This window comes from Heterocephalus glaber, unplaced genomic scaffold (assembly GCF_053883595.1).
Source record: "Heterocephalus glaber isolate CG9 unplaced genomic scaffold, H.glaber_assembly_v1.0 deba00000071, whole genome shotgun sequence".
NCBI lineage: Eukaryota > Metazoa > Chordata > Mammalia > Rodentia > Bathyergidae > Heterocephalus > Heterocephalus glaber.
Window position 1 is genome coordinate 16,400,891 of NW_028258137.1, and position 22,021 is coordinate 16,422,911.

A 22,021-nucleotide genomic window follows, 5' to 3' on the forward strand; every position below is an offset into this window, starting at 1 on the left:
TCACCCTCTCCTCCCCACATCTCTTGGTCGCTGTCCCTTTTGCAAAAGCTCTCCCCATTTCCTGTGATCTGCCTTTTATTTTGCTCTTTACCTCAAGGCCTTTTTCTTGGTACCGGGGATCGAACTCGGGTCCTTGCGCCTCCGAAGCAGGTGGCAGAACCACTGAGCTAAATCCCCGGTTCCCTCAAGGCCATTCTTAAGTGAATCTGGCTTTTCTCTTTTCAGCTAGCTGAGTTCATCATCCACGCAGGAGCCGAGTGATCCACTGCTAAGAGTCGCAGAGCAGGGCACTTCCCCGCCAAAACCACCCACCACACCAGAACTCCGAGGGGGTCAGGTCGGAAGGTTGGACGGAGGGGGCCGACCCAGCGCCAACAGCACAGCCGGCCTGGGGCAGAAGGCAATGGCGACAGCACACCTGGGCTTGTGCTGTGGCACCAACAGTTTTACTCACCTCTCCTTTTACACCACTGGTGCAAATGTGAGCACAGGGACAAGACAAGTGAGTGGAGATGTGATGAAAAGAGCCATAACCGCCCCAAAGCGGGAGAGAATCTCAAGGGCCTCCTGCTGTTTGAGGACCACACTTGAAAACTGCTGCTAGAAAACACTGTAAAATTCCAGTTACATTCAACAGCCTTAATCACTTCTTTCAATCTATTTGTTTCTGATCTCGCCTCCTACTTTTTTTTTTTTTTTTTGGTACCAGGGATTGAACTCGGGTCCTTTGCCTCCTGATCTCCATGTTAAAGAGTTTTTCAGCCCTAAAAAGTAGTTACTAACGCACTACATTACTCCAAGAAATAAGACACCTTTATATGAAAATTAAATGTTGCTACAGCTAAGTGACAGTGATTCTGACACTTTCCCTAGCTAAAGTCAAACAATTTTATGTTTCAAGATTTTTAGCGAAACAAAACAAAGGCTGGGCACATAGCTCAGTGGCAGAGCACTTACCTGACACGTTCGACACCCTGGGCTTGATCCTCAGCAGCCCCCTCCCACAAAAAAGCCTTCTTACTGTATATTCAGTTTCCAAAACAGCTGCAAGTGTCTCATTTTTAAGCTGGATTAGTTTGTTCCTTTGTTTTTCTGTGTTAGGAATCAAACCCAGGACCTCAGCCAAGCTAGGTAAGTGTGCTACCACTGAGCCACACCCGCAGTAGACTTTTGTTTTTGTTTTTTCTGAGACAGGGTTTTGCTTTTGTAGTGTTGGCTGGCCCCAAACTCACTGTGTAGCCCAGGCTGGCCTCAAACTTGCAGCAATCCTGCTTCAGCCTCCCGAATACTGGGATTACAGGTGTTCGCCACCACGGCCTAGTCTTTAGTAGACATTTTCCTTCCACTGAAGACCTCTGAAATGTTATTCAGAGCAAAAGGAGTGCGGTGTTCTTTGCACCAAGACCTGTGGAGACTCCACCATGGCTCAGTTCTCCTCTGCCATGTCCAGCCTGTGGTAGGCATCCAATGCAACTGACCTGTGCTAATCCAAATGTTTTCTTCCCTGGACGGTCAAGACACTGAACCTGCCTGAAACTCGTCCGCCACCCTTTGGTGGCTCTTTCTCTCTCTGCAGCCTCTACATAGGGTGTCCCATAGCTCGGGGGACTGTGTCTCTTCTGGTCATCTCGGCTTAATGTCAGTCCTGATACTCCTGCTTGAACCTGTCATTTGGTCATCCACATCTCGGTTTGTGACAACTCCTTCTATCCAGTGGCTCAGCCAAAACCCTGAGGCTCACTTACTTCCCACAGCCAATCTGTCAATACATCCTCTTGCTTCCATATTTAAAATAAATCCGAGTTCCACCACCTCTTACCACCCCTACCATCCCCACCTTGGTCCAAGAGCCACGTTCTCTCCTCTGACTGTCTTCTGCCCTTTGCCCCTTCAGTCTCATCTCCAAATTCAGCAACCAGAGTGGTTTTTGTTTTTTCACTGCTGGAGATCAGAGTAATATTTTTACATTACAGAAGTCAGACTGTGTCACTCTGATATCCAAAGCCATCTAGCAGCTTTCTGCCTAACTCAGAATAAAATCTAAAGTCTTTAAAATAAGTTTCAAGGACCTCTGTGCTATGTTCCATTGCAACACAGGTCCCGTGCATTCCTCAGTCTCCCTGTCCCCATCCCCTAGCACCCTGGGCCCCGGCTGTCCTGACCCGCAGACAGCTCCAGCCTCCTCTGGATGGCTCTGTCGCAGCTGTCACTGCCGGGGCACTGCCTGCAGCATTTCCTCCAAGCTCTTTCTCTTTTTTTTTTTTTTTTTGGTACCGGAGATTGAACTCCAGTCCTTGTGCTTTGCACAGCAGGCGGCGAAACCACTGAGCTAAATCCCCGGCCTCCAAGCTCTTTTTTAAGGGGCCTCCTTCCTGGACCCTGTCAATCCCCCTCTCCCACCCAGTAGTCTGCCTCTTTCCCTACTTCACTTTTTCTCCTTTAGCATTTTCCACTGGCCACTCCATACTGTAGTTATTTAGTGTATTTCCTGTTTGTCTCCCTGGCCTGGAATGTAAGCTCCTTGGGGATCCAGATGTTTGCATCATGTCAGCCCTGTTTACCTAGTGTTTGAAATAACACCTGGCTCTTAGTAGGAACTGTGTAATATTTGTGGAATGAACGAACTGGAGCATCAGTTTTCCAAAGTTTAAAGATGTTTTAGAGCCAGACATGGTAGTGCATCCCTGTAATCCCAGCACTCAGGAGGCTGAGACAAGAGCATCGCCGTGAGTTTGAGGTCAGATCGGGTACATCATGAGTTCAAGGGCAACCTGAACTACCTAGTGAGATCCTGTCTCAAAAAACAAAAACAACAACAAAAAAAGATGATGTTTTGACTCCCTTCAACTAATTCATGCTGGGAGAGCAATAAAAAAATCAACTGTCCTCGCTACCCATCTGAGTAGACAGTAAGTATTGGTGAAAAGTCACACAGGCTCTGGAGGAGGTGGAAATGAGGTGATACCTGGGAACCTCCCTAGGGTTAAAGACGCAGACTGTGGGGTGTAGCTCATGGCAGTGACCCTGGCACTTTGGGATGCCCAAACAGGATGATCAGAAGGTTCTTTTCTGCACCAGGCAATTTAGCAACTTAATGAGGCCTGTCTCAAAAAAATTTTTTAAAGGGCCAGAGATATACTCAGTGTAAAGGTCCTGGGTTCAATCCCCAGTACCGGAAAAAAAAAAAAAAAAAAAGGTCGGGGGGAGAAGATGAAGATGAAGAAGATGATGATGATGATGATGAGCCCCAGGATTCCACTACCAGGCATCTGAGGAAGCACGGTATCTTTCCAATGTATGCAGAAGAACCCACGTTGTTCATCACAACGATGTTTAAAATTGCAAAAATTTAAACAACCTAAATGCTCATCAAGGGGAGAATGTGTAAATTGTGATATATTTCTAAAACAAAATGCTGTATCAAATTTGAAAGATGTACTTTCAATCTACATGTACAAATTGCAAACCAGGAGAGAGAGGCAGAGATAGAGACAGTGAGAGAGAAAGAGATCGAGCCAGCCTAAGTAGAGTACGATGCCACTGGTACACACTTGAGCTTTAAAGCACAATTCTGTAGCTGCTGTGGACACCTGGGTAGAAAATACAAAAGCACAGGAAAGGGCCACTGCAAGTGCAGAAGCTCCCTTTGAGTAGGGGAGGAGGGATCAGAAGAACTGGACAAAGGAGAGCAAGGGAACTTCAATGATACCTGCAACATTTTCTCTTCTAAAGAAAAAGGTTCTTCCTTCACGCTAAAATCAGGAACAAGACAAGGATGTTCACTATCACCACTCCTGTTCAAAATAGTTCTGGAAACATTAGCCATGGCAATTAGACAAGAGAAAGAAATAAAAGGAATAAAGACAGGAAAGGAAGAAATTAAACTGTCATTATTTGCCGATGATACAGTACTTTACATAGAAGACCCAAAAAACTCTGCCAAAAGACTTCTAGACTTAATTGACAGATTCAGTAGAGCAGCTGGATACAAGGTCAACACTCAAAAATCAACAGCCTTCTAGTACACAAATAACAGACTCACTGAAAGAGAAATTAGAGAAACAATCCCTTTCACAATAGCATCCAAAAAACATGGAATATCTAGCAATCAATCTAACGAAAGAGACAAAAGACCTCTACACTGAAAACTACAACACCCTGAAAAAAGGGATCAAAGAGGATATAACAAATGGAAAGATATCCCCTGTTCCCGGGTAGGAAGAACCAATCTAGTGAAAATGGCCATTCTTCCAAAACTGCTACACAGATTCAATGCAAACCCGATCGAGATCCCAACAGCATATTTCACAGAACTAGGGAAAAAAATCCAAAAGTTCATCTGGAACCAGAAAAGACCGAGAATAACAAAAGCAATTCTAGGCAACAGAGTCATGGCGGGGGGTATTACAATCCCCAACTTGAAACTATACTACAAAGCTACTGTGATAAAAACAGCATGGTACTGGCAAAGAAACAGACCAGAAGACCAGTGGAATAGATTAGAAGATGCAGAAACAACTCCAGACACACTCAGCTACCTCATCTTTGACAAAGAAGCCAATGATCCTCACTGGAGGAAAGATAGCCTCTTTAATAAATGGTGTTGGTAAAACTGGATTTCAACTTGCCAAAGATTAAAACTAGACCCCTATCTTTCACCATGCACTAAACTAAAATCGAAGTGGATTAAAGATCTAAATATTAAAACAGAAACACTCAACTTGCTGGAAGACAAGTTAGGTAGAACTCTCAACACTGGCATAGGAAAGGACTTTATGAACAAATCCTCAGTAGCACAAGAACTAGCATAAAGAAGCAACAACTGTAATCTCATCTTATTAAAAAGCTTCTGCACTGCAAGAGAAACCACCAACAGAGCTAAGAGACAACCTACAATCTGAGAAAAAATGTTTATCAGCTGTTCCTCAGACAAAGGTCTACTATCTAGAATACATAAAGAACTAAAAAAAATCATACCCCCAAATATAAAGACCAAATTCAAAAATGGGCATCTGAAATGAACAGACATTTCTCAGACATAGAAGTAAAAGCAGCAAATAAACATATGAAAAAATGTCCAGCATCACTGGTCATTCAAGAGATGCAGATGAAAACAACACTGAGATTCCACCTCACCCCAGAAAGAATGGCTGCTATCAAGAAATCAACCATGGGCCGGGGATTTAGCTCAGTGGTTCTGCCACCTGCCTCACAACCGCAAGGTCCCGAGTTCAATCCCCAGTACCAAAAAAAAAAAAAAAGAAAAGGAAATCAACCAATAACAAATGCTGGCGTGGTTGTGGGGAGAAAGGAACCCTTCTTCATTGTTGGTGGGAGTGCAGACTGGTGCAACCACTATGGAAATCAATATGGAGATACCTCAAACAACTAGGATTGGAAGTCCCATTTGACCCAGCTACTCCTCTACTGGGGATCTTCCCCAAAGAATTAAAAGAATCATACCACAGTGATATATGCACACCTTTGTTTACAGCGGCACAGTTTGTAATAGCTAAAACTTAGAAACAGCCCATGTCCCCATTAACTGCAGACTGGATAAAGAAGACGTAGTTTTTTTTGTAAAATGGAGTACTACTCAGCCATAAAGAATGAGAAACTAGAGACATTTATAGCAAAGTGGATGCACATTGAGGCCATACTCTTAAGTGAAATAAATAGGACATGCATGTGTAAATACTAAATAGTTTCTCTGGTGAGAAAAACTAAAAGTATAAATAAGAATCAAAATGTATAATTGATACTGTGAAATAGGAAGAAAATGTCTAAAGGAATAGGGGAAATGGGAGGGGAAGGGGGTAAAGGAAAGAAGGGAAAAGAAAAAATATGAGAAAAGGAAAAACATGGAAACAAAGTCTTTGTAAATGGGGAGGGGTCGAGGGGGTGAAGGGAGGGCAGGGGAATGGGGAAAAAATAAGAACCAAGATACATCATGTAAAGGTACAAGATCTCAATGAGGAATGTAACTGTAGAAAAAGGCTCAAGCAAAAAGGCAAAATGTTCACGTTCATAGCTCCAGATGGCAGTTTTCACAGCTGCTTATTATCTTAGTCTCTGAACTATTTCCTGCATTTGATCTTTATCATAACTGAACAATAATTTTAAGGAGGAAAAAGGATCATATCTTGAATGATGAAGGAAAGATTAATGATTATAAATTAAACCCGAGGGCTTTTAATAACAGGGGTTAAAGCACGAAAAACTGGAGATACATTATTTATAGACTTTAAAAAATAAAAGAATATCTTAAAAGTCTTTATGTCTACTGGGACTCTTTCCCTCCTAAGGCAACTCAACTAAGGGTTGTTTTAAAACTAGCTTGCACTCTTGAGCTTTAGCTGTTTTTAGGCTTTGGTATGGACTCAAGAAAATGAAACTTGAAGCCCATATGGCCTGTTTGTGCAGAAAAGATCAAATCTCTTGACCTACAGCTCAAGCCCCCCAAACAAAATCAATTGGATAAATTCTAAAGAAGGCTCAGAAAGGCGGGGTGTGGTGGCACATACCTGTAGTCCCAACATTTGGGAGGCTGAAGCAGGAGGATCACCCTGAGTTTGAGGGCAGCCTGGGCTACATAGTGACTAAAAGGCCAGCCTGAACTACGTAGTGAGACCCTGTCTCAAAGGAAAAAAGAAGACTCGAAAAGAACAAAGTAAGGAAGCCCAAGAAATGGGATAGAAAACACCACCACGTTTTCTTTCTCCTATGTCTTTCATAATTACCTCCATCGTTTATCAACACTAATCTATATTATTTTATGGAGCTCTGCCCACAGTCCCAGACCCAATCAGCCAGATACCACCTTCACATTACACTGAATCGTAAAACCTTTCCACTCCCCATTGAAAGTAACCACAACTAGGAAGGGAAAAATAGATTTCAACTGTCCAAGAACTTTCAACCTATCAGCTTTTGTCAGGGGCCGGGGATTTAGCTCAGCGGCACTGCGCCTGCCTTGTAAGCATAAGGTCCTGAGTTCAATCCCAGGTACCAAAAACAAACAAACAAACAACAACAACAATATATATATATATATAGTTATAGGAAGCTTGTTAAATCTGAAAGCCAGAATGTATGCTATACACTCTCCCTGTCTCAGCAACACAAAGGATGACTGTACATGTAATCAAGTATGCTTTCCCTGCTGATAAAAGTGTCTGTACCCAAATTATTTTTTTAAAAGCTGAGTAAGCATAACAAGCCTGGGGCAGGCAGGGGGAAGGAAAATAATGTTTAAAATACAACCAAAAGAAGGGCTGGGGATTTAGCTCAATGGTTCCGCTGCCTGCCTTGCAAGCGCAAGGACCGGAGTTCGATCCCTGGTACCAAAAAATAAATAAATAAATAAATAAATAAATAAATAAAATAAAATACAACCAAAAGGGCCGAAGATTTAGCTCAGTGGTTTCACTACCTGCCTCGCAAGTGCAAGGTCCCAAGTTCCATCCCAGGTACCAATCAATCAATCAATAAATTGAAATAAATAAAATACAACCAAAGGTTGTAGATACAGAAATAACTTCATCATTGAAGGGAGTAATGAATTTAGTGAAAGGGGAAGAGAGATGTCAAAATTCCCCCTTTACTAAAATACACCTGCACAAATTTCTCAAAAAAACAAATATCATATTGTCTTTGGAACTTCTCATGTAAATCTTTTTCCCTTTCCCTTCCCCTTCCCCTTCCCCTCCCCTCCCCTCCCCTCCCCTTCCTTCTCTTCTCTTCTCTTTCCTTTTCTTTTTTTGATGGTGGTACTGGGAATTAAACCCAGGACTTACAACTTGACCAGCTGGGGATGTAAACAACTCTTTTTCTTTTTCATTTTGAGACAGGCTCTCACTGGATTGCTTAATTACCCAGCTGGGCTTGAATATATGATCCTCCTGCTTTAGCTTCCCAGAGTGCTGGTATTATAGGTGTGTACAAAAATGAAGGTACGGGGCTGGGGATTTAGCTCAGCGGTTTCGCCGCCTGCTACGCAAGCACAAGGACCCGAGTTCGATCTCCGGTACAAAAAAAAAAAAAAAATGAAGTTACAATGTCTAAAATATGACAGCAAAAACTCTCAAAAGACCTAAATATAAACTGGGTGTGGTGATGCATGCCATAATCCCAGGTACTTAAGAGGCTCAGGCATAAGGACTACAAATGCAAGGCCACCCTGGGCAATTTACGTGAGACCTTGTCTCAAAATTTTTAAAAAAGAGCTGGATGTGTAGCTCAGCACTAGAACACTTACCTAGCATGCTCAATGCCTTGGGTTCAATTCTCAATTTTTTTTTTAAAAGTCTAAATATAAGAGCAAAATCATAAAAGTTTAAGAAGGAAAGTTAGGTGCAAATCATAAATCTTCACGACTTCAGATTAGGAAATGGTCTCTTCAATAAGACTTCAAAGATACAAACCAAAGAAAAAACTAGAAAACTTTGACTTCATCAAAATTAAAAACTTTTGTGCTTCAAAGGATGCCTTAAAGAAAGTGCTAAAACCCAGAGAAGAAAAAATTTGCAAATCTGTATCTCATTTAAAAACATCTAGACCCAGAGTAAAGAACTCAACAATTCAACAATAAAAAGACAAGTAACCCAACCTAAAGAGTGGACAAAGGATCTGAATGGGTGGATCTCCCTCTCCTCCCTCCCTTCTCTCAATGGGTCTTCACCAGGTTGTCAGGTGTCCCCACAGCCTCCCAAGTAGCTGGGGTTCCCCCTGTCTGATTCTAAACAGGCATTTCTCCCACAGAGTATGGGAACGGGTGCTCCACATCATTAGTAGGGAAATGCAACTCAAAACCACAGACTAGTTCAAAGGCACCAAAATGACCAAAAGAAAAAAGAAAAACAATAACAAGTGTTGGCAAGAATGAGGAGAAACTGTAATACAGATATTCCAATGGGGCCGCGGGACCACTCACCTGAACCTGGGCCAACCTCCCTGACCTTTGTCCTAAGGCCTACTGTCCAGGGGTAGAGATGAGAACAACAAAGATCCCTGGGAAACTGTGAAATTCCGAACCAGGACTCATAGGCACTATACCCACCAGCATGACCTACAATGACCTTTTTTCACACCTCTGGACTGGGTCTCATGTACCCAATTATAACAGAGTGCATTATGGGACAGGACTCAGCACCCTGTCGATCACACTGTCAATCAAGCTCTGGAAGACCCAATGGAATCCAACATATTCAGCACTGTGCCATTTCTCTTTCCACCTGAGCAAGCCCACTCACTCTGAGTGTTCCACTGCCTAATTAAACTTCATTAAACTTTGCTGCTTTTCCCTTACCATTGTGTGCCACATATAATTCTTTGTAGGGCACAAGAATCTAGAAACCCATCCAGGACCCCATCACCCACAGCAACAATTGGAACTCTCATACATTGCTAGCGGGAAAGGAAAAATGGTGAACAGCTTTGCATAACAGTTTGGCAGTTCCTCAAAAACAAACACAGTTACCATGACAGCCACTAATTCTACTCCTACACATATGTCCAAAATGGCCAAGTATTAGAAACAACCCAAATGTTCACCCACTGAAAAACGAATAAAATGTACAACAGAATATTACTTGGGCATAAAAAGTAATAAACTACTGATTCACACTATGACACAGAAAAATTTGGAAAATATTATGCTAAGTAGAAGAAGTCAGACAAACTGGGCACAGTGATGCACATCTATAATCCCAGAACTCTGGAAGGCTGAGGGAGGAGGATCACAAGCTCAAGCCCAGCCTAGGCAGTGAGAATCTGTCCCAAAAAACAAAACATGCGCTAGGGCTGGGCATGGGAGCACATACCTGTAATCCCACCACTTGGGAGGCTAAGACAGGAGGACCCCTGTAAGTTCAAGGCCAGCCTGAACTACACAAGATCCTGTCTCAAAAAAAAGAAAAAACGGGGGCGGGGGGGGGGGGGGGGCTTGGGATGCAGCACATTGTGAAGGTCTTAGGTTCAATCTTCAATACTGGGGGAAAAAAAGGCACCTCCCCCCAAAATCCCAGTTATTGTATTATTCCATTTATAGGACAGCCAAATAAATAGATACACAAAGTAGATTAATGGTTGCCTAAGGCTGAGAGAGCTGAGGGAGACAGACAGTACTACTACTGGGCACAAGTCTTCTGAGAGGGTAATAAAATGTTCTAGAATTAGTAATGAGGGGTGCACAACTTTGTGAAAACACTAAAAACCACTGATTTGCATATTTTGAAAGAGTGAATTATAAACACCAATTTTAAAGAAAAATAATTAAGTGAAAGAGAGGTCAAAAGCAATTCAGAGCAATAAAATATTGTATCATGAAACAAGCCCAGAATGTCATTTAAACAAACAAAAAGGAAATAGTCAGAAAATAAAAAGTCTTGAAAAGGTCAATTTTGATAGCAGAAACAAAACTGAAAAATGATACGCAGGTAGGTACTAAAAAAAATTTTTAAAAGAGGGGGTGATGATAACTAGGAGAGAAAAGATATTTTTTTGTTTCTTTCTTTTTTTTTCTTTTTTTTGGTTCCACAGATCGAACTTGGGACCTTGTCCTTGCAAGGCAAGCAGCTGCACCACTGAGCTAAATCTGGCCCAAAAGATATTTTTTAAATAGTTTAAAATGTTTTAAATAGTTTAAAATTTTTTAAATTAGTTTAAAATGTTCAACAACCAAGAGAAGAGGAAAAAAGAGAGAGAAAGAAATCAAGAAATGTTACAAAGTTACAATTTTATTTTCTAACTCTGAAAGATACATACTTGTAGACAGAAAGGAGCCCCATCCCCAGAACAATGAATGAAAAAGAACCATACTAGCCAGGCATGGTGGTGCAAGCCCATAATCCCAGCACTCAGGAGGCTGAACCAGGAGGACTTCCACGAGTTCAAGGCCAGCCTGGACTACACAGTGAGACCATGTCTCAAAAAAATAAAAAAGAAAAAGAAGAAGAAAAAGAATCACACTAACATATCATGTTACAAAAGTTCAGACCTTAAGCCTGAAAATAATAAAACTTCCAGTCACATTTACAAACAGCAACCAGAATGGCCTGGCTTCTCAATGTCACCCTGAAAGCTTCTCAAATCCTGATAAAATTACTTTCGTTTTTCTTTCTTTTTGTACCAGGGATCGAACTCAGGACCTTTGTGTTTGCGAGGCAGGTGAGGTGCCACTATGCTACATCCCCAGCAAAAAATTATTTTCTATCTAGAATTTGAGAACCAAGAAAACCAATCCAGGATGAAAGGAAAACAAAGGTATTTTCAGAATTGCAGTCCCAAAAGAGTAATTTCCAAAGCTAGCTTTCTGGGGAAGCTACTGAAAGATGCACAGCAGGGAAGAAAAGAAGAGGGCGGGAAGCTCCCATGGGCGCGTGAGACTAATGGAGCACAACCCCAGCCAGCCCAGACGCAGGAATGACAGATGTCATGTCTAAGAAGGAAAAGGATCATGCGCCTCTTCTCACCACACTCAAAGTTGTGGCTCTGTCCCAATGTTTGGGGAAATGTGTGACTCCAGTAAAAACAAAAGCTGAATTGAGGAAGAAAATGCGATCTTAGTATACTACGTGGCTTAAGTGTAAATAGCATTTATCACTACAGTATAAACGATTTAATCCAAACTCATGACATGATGGGCCAACTGTGGTGGTGCCCATCTGTGATCCCAGCACTCGAGAGGCTGAGGCAGGAGGAGCACAAGTATGAGCCCAGCCTGGGCAATTTCATGATTTAGTGAGACCTTATCTCAAAATAAAAAATAAGAAAAGGGCTGGGGATATATATAGATCAGTACATAGGCCCTGGGTTCACTCCCCAGTACCACCAAAAATGAAAACAAAAAATAAATTGTGAAATGGTTATAACCAGGAAATACAGGTAGAGCAAGGGGTGTTGCTCCAGGGTACAGTGCTTGCTCAGCATACACAAGGTCCTCAGTTTGATCCCTAACACCGCAAATAAATAAATGAAATTTTAAAGGGATAAAGCAAGGAATTGCGGCTGTTTTGTAAACTGCATAATGCTATTGCATTTTTTAACCACGCACATGTATTATTTGGGACATAAAATTTAAATTCAAAAGAGGAAAGGTTTCTCTTTAACTTGTGTTGTAGGATAACATCCTTATTTAATAAAAACATCCTGTCTACACTCAATCAGTGTAGTGGATTGAACTGTGGCTCCCATGAAGCTAAGTCCTAACCCCCTGGAACCCGTGAGGGTGACCTTATTTGGAAACAGGGTCTCTGCAGATATAATTAGGGTGGATCCCTAGGTAAGATCCCCTGGGTTTAGGGGAGGCCTTCTGTCCTCATGAGAGACCAGAAGAAATTCCAGACACCAGGGAGAAGCCTCTTGAGGACAGGCACAGAGGTCGGAATGGTACAGCTGAGAAACTGGACAAGGCAAGAAGGTCCCCTAGGATCTTCTGGGGAGGACCCTCAGACCACCTTGATTTCAGGGGTCTGGCTCTAAAACTGAGAAAGAATGAATTATTGTTGTTTAAAGCCACCGAACTTGTGATATTCATCACACAAATTAGGAACAGAAAACTTACATGATCAGTGACAAAAGCTTTAAAACATGTGGATTTCAGAAGATAGCAGAGTAGTGAACAGCAGAGAAACAGCCTCCCTGAGATTTGGTGTCCAGACACTGGAATGCAGCAACATGAGAAAGACAAGAAGGAGGGAAGTGGGGCCCTGGGACCCAGCAAGGATCTGAAGCGAGAACTGAAGCTCACAGGGAGAGTGAGGAGGGCATCTTCAACGAAGAAAGAAGTGGCAAGCAGCACTTTCTCCCTGAGCCTTGACTTGCTTCATGGGAGGGGCGGCACAAACCTGAAGACACAAGGTGACTACTAGTGACCCCAGAGGCCTCCACGGGAGAAACACACCAGTGAAACAGAGCAATGGCCACAGCAGACTGCAGTGGCTGGTGAGTTATTCGAGCTGAGACGTTCCCTAAGAGAGGGCAATTGGCTGGTAGCCATATAGGAGAGGGGCTAATTGAGTTCAGAACTCAGAGCTGCTGCAGGTGGACTCTATCAGGTTAAGGCAGAACTGAGTTCAAGTCAGCAGAAGGTCAAGGAGCCAAGTTCAAGTCGGCAGGAGACACAGTGTTGTAGGCCAAACAAATTGGGTTCTAGCCTCACAGCTAGAAACCAGCCTGAGTTTCAGAACTAAAGGTACAGGGTCCTCTTCTGCTTCTGTCCGCTATCACGTGCCTGCGCTTGCCTCTGAGCCTAACCATGTCTTCTCACAAGACTTTCAGAATCAAGCGATTCCTGGCCAAGAAGCAAAAGCAGAATAGTCTCATTCCTCAATGGATTCGGATGAGGACTGGTAATAAAATCAGGTACAACTCCAAGAGGAGACACTGGAGGAGGACCAAGCTGGGACTGTAAAGAATTGAACATGAGATGCAGCATATTTCTCTCCCCAGAGTCACAAAATGATACATTCTTTATCATGGTCGAGATTACTTTACCATATCAAGGTTAAATATGATTGGCTGGACAGTTGAACGTGCTTAATCAGGAATCTTGTTCTGTGATCACACTGAGTCAACAATAAATGTTTTGAAACCTTTTAAAAAAAAAACAACTAAAGGTACAGGCTTGGTGTGATAATCCACTACCGCACCATAAATCTACAGCTGGCTTGTTGGGATTAGTCAATATGGACTGGCCTCTGTGTACTCAACTTGTCTACCAGTGACAGGAAAGACATGCCTTGAAGTAGTCTTTTTTTTCCCTTTTCTTATTGTTTTTTTTTCTTTATTGTTCTTGTTTTCATATATATGTGTGAACATTATTTTTAGTTTATTGTTGTTGTTCTGTTCCTATTTTTATTTCTTCTTTCTCTTTCCCTCGTGTCTTCTTCACCAGTTCCCCAAAGTTTGCATAATCTTCCTTTGTCCTCCACTCTTACTGCTAATCTCTTCCTCTTCTTCTATTTCTCTATTTTTCTCCCTAATCGCTTTTAAATTTTACCCCCTGCAGGTGAAATCACTATACTGAGGGCCTATTTACTATATATAATTTTCTGCTTTGTTTTAGACTGTGTTATATAACAACAAATCTAGTTCATACTGTTACAGGTGGTAAATGAATAGTTACCACTGTTTGTCATTTTCTAGGCTATGTTTGTTGCTATTGTTATTGCTGATTGTACTGCTTTAGCCAATGTCACAGAGTTGTTCTAATCAGTTGTTCTTGCTGGTATGCCAAGACTGAGATTTCCTAACAGTCAAAAACATACGCCATTGCCAGTGCCAAAGAACCAGGGGCTAGGCCAAATAGGCAGCAACTTCTCATCCACAATAAATTGAAGAAGTAGGATCTTGTAACAGACTCAAATCCCAAAAGCCAGCTACACATAAAAGATATCTCTGAGAAGTAGTCATTTTCTAAAGATTCTAAATACTGGCAATAAAACTACTTGTCATATGCAATTTACAAGCGTCAATCCAGGAATTAAACTTTTCAAAAAAGAAAGAAAGGGGCTGGGGATTTAGCTTAGTGGTTTTGCCACCTGCTGCGAAAGCACAAGGGCCTGAGTTCAATCTCTGGTACCAAAAAAAAAAAAAAAGAAAGAAAATGAGAAGACACTCAAGCAAGATGCAAACCGAAGGAGCAATGAAGTGGAACAATTTGAAACCCATCCACCTGGACTCTCTGAAGTGGTAACAGAGGAAGTAACAAAGGAGATGAATGAGGATCTAGAAAAAAATCAAATCAGAAATAGTTTCTCAAACCACTGTGGAAATCAGTATGGAGATACATCAAAGAACTAGGAAGTCCCATTTGACCCAGCTATTCCCCTACTGGGTATCTTCCCCAAAGAATTAAAAGAATCATACCACAGTGATATATGTGCACCCATGTTCATAGCAGCACAATTTGTAATAGCTAAAACTTGGAAGCAGCCCAATTGCCCATCAACTGGAGACTGGATAAAGAAAAATGTGGGGTTTTTAAATAAAATGGAGTACTACTCAGCCATAAAAATTGAGAAATTAGAGACATTTATAGCTAAATGGATGCACATTGAGGCAATACTCTTAAGTGAAATAAATAAGACACGCATGTGTAAATACCAAATAGTTTCTCTAGTGTGAGAAACTGAAAGTGTTAACAAAGACTAAAAGGTATAATAGATAATGTGAAAAAGGAAGAAAAGGGGTAAAGGGGAAGGGGAAGTGGGAGGGGTAAGGGAAAGGAAAGAAGAGAATGGAATTAATATGAGAAAAAGAAAAAAGGAAACGAAGTCTTTATAAATAGGGAGGGATGGAGGGGTTGAAGGGAAGGCAGGGGAAGGGGGAAAAATAAGAACCAAGAGAGATTATGTAAAGGTGCAAATTTCCAATGATGAATGTCATTATATTGTATACCTAAAATGTACCAATAAAATAAAATTTTTTTTAAAAGTTTCTCAGATGGGCCGGGGATTTAGGTCAGTGGTTCCGATGCTGGCCTCGAAAGCACAAGAACCCAAGTTCAATCCCTGGTACCAAAAAAAAAAAAAAAGTTTCTCAGAAAACTACAGAGATGATGATCATAATGAAATAAATAAAAAATAAATTAATCAATTAAAATAAAAAGAAAGAAATGATTAGTGACTCTAGAGTGGACAGAAGCAAAAAAAAAAAAAAATACAGGAACTAAGGAAAATGATGGAGACCATGAATGCCCAACATAGGGAGAAAATGGAATCCATGAAACCAATTCAATCAGATACCCAGGAGATTAAAAATTCCATTGAAAGTATACCCAGCAGAAGTAGCCAATATGAGGACAGAATATCAGATATAGAAGGCAGAATATCAGATATAGAAGTGAGCATAAAAAGAAGGATCTCTTAAAAATAGCAAGTGACCATGAACAATCAATCCAACAGCTTCTAGATGATGCAAAGAAAAATAAGATTGATTGGAGTGAATGAAAAAGCAGCACATAGTGCAAATGACATAAAAAAACTTATTAATAGAAGTAATGACAGAAAACTTCCCAAGCAAGGAAAAAGAATTTGACATACAGAACTCCAATTAGCCATGGTAAAAAAAAAATCTATAAAGGCATATAATAGTCAAGATTCCAGAAATTTAACACAAGAACAGAATATTAAAAGCTGTTAAAGAACAAATCACCTATAAAGGAAAGCCCATCAGAATCACAGCAGACTTCTCAACACAAACCCTCAAGTCAAGGACAGCTTGGACTGAAGTATTTCAACCCCTAAAAAAACCTCCAACCCAGATTGATATAACCAGCAAAAACATCTTTCAAAACTGATGAAGAGGGGCCAGGGATTTAGCTCAGTGGTGCCATGCCTGCCTCACAAGTGCAAGGACCTGAGTTTGATCCCTGGTACCCCGCAAAAAAATTGATGAAGAAATAAGATACTTCCATGAAAAGAACACCTGAAGAAATTCATGACCACCAAACCTACACTCCAAAATGTTCTGAAGGACATTCTAGAAAGAGATAACAAGAAATACAACTCCAGAGAGAAGCTCAGCTGGTCCCAGCACCCAGAAGGAAGCTCCCCACCTCCATCCCAGGCTCCTAGGGCAGAGAAGCTCAGCCGGTCCCAGCACCCAGAAGCAAGCTCCCCACCTCCATCCCAGGCTCCTAGGGCAGAGAAGGTGAGCTGGTCCCAGCACCCGGAAGGAAGCTCCCCACCTCCATCCCAGGCTCCTAGGGCAGAGAAGGTGAGCTGGTCCCAGCACCCGGAAGGAAGCTCCCCACCTCCATCCCAGGCTCCTAGGGCAGAGAAGATCAGCTGGTCCCAGCACCCGGAAGGAAGCTACCCCGCTGCCATCCCAGGCTCCTAGGGCAGAGAAGCTCAGCCGGTCCCAGCACCCAGAAGCAAGCTCCCTGCCTCCATCCCAGGCTCCTAGGGCAGAGAAGCTCAGCCGGTCCCAGCACCCAGAAGGAAGCTCCCTGCCTCCATCCCTGGCGCCTAGGGCAGAGAAGCTCAGCTGGTCCCAGCACCCAGAAGGAAGCTCCCCGCCTCCATCCCAGGCTCCTAGCCAGAGAAGCTCAGCCAGTCCCAGAACCCGAAAGAAAGCTCCCCTGCTGCCATCCCAAGCTCCTAGGGCAGAGAAGGTGAGCCACATGGGTGCCAGAAGCACACCACCCCCGCCCCATGGAAATGAAAAAACACATAAACAAGCCTCAAAAACAGACTTCCAGATCACCTACAGCAACCCCAAAGGGAAATGAAATGGAACAATCTGATACTCAACCACCTGGACTCTCTGAACAGGCAACAAAAGAGGATCTGGGAAAAATGAAATCAGAAATAATACTCAGATAACAGCAAAGATTTTGCTCATGGTGCAAGACATGATCAATAAATCTAGAGAGGACACAGATAAAAAGATAGAGGATCTGAGGAACATGATGGAATCCCAACGTAGGAAACAAATGGAATCCATAAAACAGATACAAAGATTTCCAAGAGATTAAAAACTCCATCAAAAGTCTGTGCAGCAGAATGACCCAATGTGAGGATAGAATTTCACATATAGAAGATAAGATTGCAATTAGTGAGGGGGAAAAGAAAAATTGCTTTAAAATTGTAAGGGAACACAAGAAATCAATCCAGCAGCTGCTAGACGATGCAAAGAAGAATAACATAAGACTGATTGGAGTCAATCAAGAAACAGGAGTGCAGATGACATAAAAGAAACTCTTCACAGAAGTGATGGCAGAAAACTTCCCAAGGAGGGGAAAAGAACTTGACATACAGCTAAGTGAGGCACGTAGGACTCCAGCTAGCCTTGATCAAAAAAAAATCTACACATAGGCATATAATAGTTAGGATTCCAGAAATCCAACAGAAGAACAAAATTCTACAAGAAGTGAGAGAAAAGAAACAAATCACATACAAAGGAAAGCCCATCAGAATCACAGCAGACTTCTCAATGCAAACCCTCAAGGCAAGAAGAGCTTGGAGTGATGTATTTCAAGCCCTCAAGGAAAACAGCCTCCAACCCAGATTGATGTACCCTGCAAAACTATCTTTCAAAATTGATGGAGAAATAAGATACTTTCATGACAAAGAGCACCTCAGGAACTTCATGAATACCAAACCAGCACTCCAAAAAATTTTAGACAATATCCTAGGAAAAGACAATGAGGATCACAACCCCAGGAAACCCAGCAGAATGAATCCACTGAGTGTGACAAATTAAATACAAAGGGGGAGAATCCAACAAAAAGAACAAGTCATGACAAGGCTTTTAAAACTTTTGACTTCATCTCCCTAATGAGTGTATAATTCAATCTTGTTATTGTACTGATTAGTATTTTTCTGACTCTAGAGTTGCACACCATTCCTTGTGCTATACTGGCTATTTATCATCTTCTTATGTCTACATTTTAATTGGGTTGTCTGTTAACGAGCTGTAAGAGTTCTTTATATATTCTGGTCATAGGTTATATGCATTGTAAATATAGTCTGTTTAAGAAATACAACTCCATGAATCCCAACAGAATGAATCCAATAGGCAAGGTAAGCCTGGGGGGGGGGGCAACAACAGAAAAATAACATGACAAAGATAAGGCAATATATATCATTCAGGGACCGGCTCCACTGAGCTACAGCCCCAGTCTTAGGCAATACATATCAGACTGACAAAATGAATCAAGAAGCAAGATCCAACAATATGCTGCATACAAGAAACACATTTGATTTAAAAAGAAATTCATAAGACAGGCATGGTAGCACACACCTGTAATCCCAGCACTTGGGAGGCTGAGGCAGGAGGATCCCTGTGAGTTCGAGGCCAGCCTAGGCTATATAGTGAGTTCAGGACCAGCCTGAACTACAAAGGGAGAGACCCTGCCTCAAAAAAAAAAGAAATTCATAGTCTGAAAGTCAAAGGATGGAAAACAATATTCCATGCTACAGTGGTTCCGCTGCCTGCCTCGCAAGCACAAGGTCCCAAGTTTGATCCCCAGTACCAAAAAAAAAAATTTCCATGCTACAGGAACTGGAAAAAAGCAAGGGTAGCTATTCTCCTTGCACACAAGTAGATTTCAAGCCAAGACTGATTAAGAGAGACAAAGAAGCTCCCGCACCCCCAGTTCGATCCCCAGTACTAAAAAAAGAGACACAAAGAAGGTCACTACATCCTGGTAAAGGGAACAATCCAAGAGGGAGAAATAACAATCATAAATGTATGTGCACCAAATACCAGTACATCCAACTATATAAAATATTAACAGACATAAAAAAATCAAATAAACACTAATATAATTGGAATGGGGAAACTCAATATCCCACAGTCACAAACAGATCAACTAGACAAAAAAAAATCAACAAAGAAATATCAGAACTGAACCAACCTTTTGAACAAATGGATTAGTAGATGTCTACAGAGTGTTCTACCCTGCAACATCAGAATACACATTCTTCTCAGCTGCACATGGGACGTTTGCAAAAATAGACCACATACTAGCTCATAGTAAGAACATGCTTAAGTAAATATAAAGGAATTGAAATTATCGCATGCATATTATCAGACCATAGTGCAATGAAATTGGAAATTAATGGCAAAAAAACCCATGAGTACTTCATAAACACATGGAAATTAAATAATACCCTCCTGAACAACCAATGGGTCACAGATGAAACTAAAGAAGAAGTTAGACAGTTTCTACAACTAAACGATAATGCCAATACAACATACCAGAATTTATGGGACACAATGAAAGCAGTCCTATGAGAGAAATTTATAGCAGTGAATTCCCATATCAGAAAAACAGAGGGCTGGGGATTTAGCTCAATGGTTCTGCCACCTGCCTCGCAAGCATAAGGTCCTGAGTTCAATTCCCAGTACCCAAAAAAAAAAAAAAAAGAAAAAGAAAAACAGAGCAAACACAAATAAACAACCTAACATTGAACCTCAACCTTCTAGAAAGAGAAGAGCAAGTCAACCCCAAAATTCATACAAGGAAGGAAATAATAAAGATCAGAGCAAAAGTTAATGCAATGAAGTGGTTCTGCTGCCTGCCTCACAAGCACAAGATCCCAAGTTCGATCCCTGGTACCAAAAACAAAACAAAACAAAACAAAAACAGTTAATGCAATGAAAAAAATTAATGCAATGAAGACTAAGAAAATAATACAAAGAATCAATGAATCGAAGCATTGGCTCTTTGAAAGATTAAATAAAATTGACAAACCCTTAGCCAACCTTATTAAAAAAATGAAAGAAGGGGCTGGGGATTTAGTTCAGTGGTTCTGCTGCCTGCCTAGCAAGCACAAGGTCCTGAGTTCAATCCCTGGTACCAAAAAAAAAAAAAAAAGGAAAGAAAAGACTCAAATCCATGCAATTGGGAATGAAAAAGGTGAAATCACAACAGATCCTGCAGAAATCCAGAAGATCAGTAATACCTATGTCAACAACCTGTGTTATTATTTTTTTTTTTTTTGATACCAGGGATCAAACTCAGGACCTTGTACTTGCAAGGCAGGTGTGGTGCCACTGAGCTAAATCTAGAATCTGTATTCTAATAAGATGGAAAACACAGAAGAAATGGACAGATTTCCTGGATACATATGTATTACTAAAGCTAAGATAATAAAAGTTATAAATAAACCAACATCAGTCAATGAAATTGAAGATGTAATTAAAAACCTAACAGTTCGATCCCCGGTACCAAAAAAAAAAACCCTACCAGGCCGGGGATTTACCTCAGTGGTGTGTCCACCTGCCTTACAAGCGCAAAGTCCTGAGTTCAATCCCCAGTACCAAAAAATAAAAAACAAAAACCTACCAACAAAGAAATGCCCAGGCCCTGACAGATTCACTGCTGAATTCGACAAGAAATTTAGAGAAAACATAATGCAGCTACTTCTCAAACTCTTTAAATTGAAAGGGAAGCAATATTCCCAAATTCATTCCTGGAATGAATTACACTGATACCAAAAGCATTACACTGATACCAAAAGCAGAGAAGGATCTAACCAAAAAAGAGAACTACAGACCAATCTCCCTAATGAACATAAATGCAAAAACCTCAATAAGATACTGGCAAACAGAATGCAGCAAATCACCATGAAGATCATACACCCTGACCAAGTAGTATTCATCCCAGGGATGAAGGCATGGTTCAACATACAGAAATCAAGAAATATAATACACTATATTACCAGAGCCAAGGACAAAAATGATATGATCATCTCAATAGATGCAGAAAGAGCATTTGACAAAGTCTAACACACATTCATAACAAAACCCTACAAAAAATTGGAATAGATGGTCTTAATCTCAATCTAATAAAAGCCACTTATGACAAACCAACAGTCAACATCTTACTAAATGGACAAAAACTGAAAGCTTTCACTCTGAAATCAGGAACAAGACAAAGGTATCCACTGTCACCACTCTTACTCAATATAGTTCTGGAAACATTAGCCAGACCAATTAGACAAGAGAAAGAAATAAAAGGGATAAGGACTGGAAAGGAAGAAGTTAAATTATCATTATTTCCAGATGACATGATACTTTTTACAGAAGATCCCAAAAGCTCCACCAAAAGACTTCTAGATTTAATAACCAAATTCAGTAGCATAGCTGGATACAAAGTCAACACTCAAAAATCAATAGTCTTCCAGTACATGAATAACAAACTCACTGAAAGAGAAATTAGAGAAACAACACCTTTCACGATAGCAACAAAAACCACAATACCTAGTAATCAATTTAATGAAGGAAATAAAATAGCTTTATGTGGAAAACTGCAATTCTCTGAAAAAAGAGACTGAAGAGGCTATCAGAAAATAGAAATATATTCCTTGTTCTTGGGCAGGAAGAATCAATATCATGAAAATTGCCATACTTCAAAAATTATTATACAGATTTAATGCAATCCCCATCAAATATCAATAGCATATCTCAACAGAATTAGAGAAACCAATCCTAAACTTTATTTGGAACCAGAAGAGACCTAGAATAGCAAAAGCAATTCTGGGCAGCAAAGGCAAGGCAGGGGACATCT

At 41.1% G+C, this 22,021-nt stretch overlaps 1 protein-coding gene and 1 pseudogene across 3 annotated transcripts in view; one reads left to right on the top strand and one right to left on the bottom strand.

Moving 5' to 3' along the window:
• The window catches only part of Wwp2 (WW domain containing E3 ubiquitin protein ligase 2), a 152,277-nt gene that overhangs the window by 112,626 nt on the left and 17,630 nt on the right, over positions 1-22,021 (bottom strand). The gene's annotated exons all lie outside the window — the stretch shown is intronic.
• On the top strand, positions 13,239-13,490 carry LOC101710161 (large ribosomal subunit protein eL39 pseudogene; annotated as a pseudogene).